The sequence below is a fragment of the Pteropus alecto genome, unplaced genomic scaffold (assembly GCF_000325575.1).
Source record: "Pteropus alecto unplaced genomic scaffold, ASM32557v1 scaffold106, whole genome shotgun sequence".
NCBI lineage: Eukaryota > Metazoa > Chordata > Mammalia > Chiroptera > Pteropodidae > Pteropus > Pteropus alecto.
In genome coordinates, this window is record NW_006442103.1 from 14,556,220 (window position 1) to 14,557,324 (window position 1,105).

A 1,105-nucleotide genomic window follows, 5' to 3' on the forward strand; every position below is an offset into this window, starting at 1 on the left:
TTTGTTTAAAGGTAGTAAACAGAATCGTTTTATAGTCCATATCTGAAATTCTAATATCCGAAATCTTTGACTGGCTGTTTCTGTTTTTTGTTTCTTTATTGCCGATTGTCAGCCATGGAAGTTGTTTCCTTGTGTGTTTTCTGGTTTTTAATGTGAACTGTTCGTTTTTCCTTAATATTTCATCAAAACAACCCAAGTCCACTTAAATTTAAATGTTAGAGATTTTCCAGGCTAACAGATAGATGAATTCAGACAGAAAACCTTTGAGGCTAGCTTGTAATTGCAAATTGGGGGTGGGGGGAAGGGCGATTCCCTCCACCCATTGCCAAGGTCGAGGCAAGCTATTTGCCTTCTTCAGGCCAGATTTATTCCTTCTTCGCCTTGATTTTGAAGGTAGAGCCTTTTGAGCTCTAATTTCTGCAGAGGAACACTACCAGACTCCTCCCTGGGGGCAGGCCGCGTGCGTTCCCACCGTCCTCTAGGCTAATTCCACGGCCAGCGAAAGGTCTAGTTCTCTAAGAGTCTGCGGAGCCCACAGGATGGAAGCCAGTTTGGGTGTTTACCCCCTTGCCAGGGGAGAGTCATCCAGAGTCTTAATCTGCTAAACTACCAGGTATGCAGCCTGAGCCGAGCCAGCTGGAAACTTCATTCAAACCAACTAAAGCGTGGCTTCCGTCCCACCCTACATGCCAAAGCCAAGGCCAGCTCTCGGCCCGTCTCACACGCCCTGTCTGCTCCTCGCACCCCTCTTCCCTCGGTTCCTGTGACACCTCTCTCTCTTGCTTCTCCTTCTGCTCCTCGGTCTCCTTTCCAAATCCTTCTCTGCCCACCCCAGAGGGTCCTGACTCCTCCCTCAAGGGCTCCGTCCCGGGCCCCCTTCTCTTCAGACTCGACATGCTCAGCCCAGACGTCGTTCCTCACTCCCGTGGCTACGGCAAGCACCTGCAGTCTCAGGGCGTCCAGGTGCCCTGCTGCAGCTGGGCCCCCCTCGCGTCCTCCAGCTGACTCCCGCAGAACTCCTGCCCCAACGGTTCGTGAGCAGCTCTGAGGTAACAGGTGTTACCCCTGGCGTCATGTAGCTCTTACAGCAAGTTCCTCGGGCTGA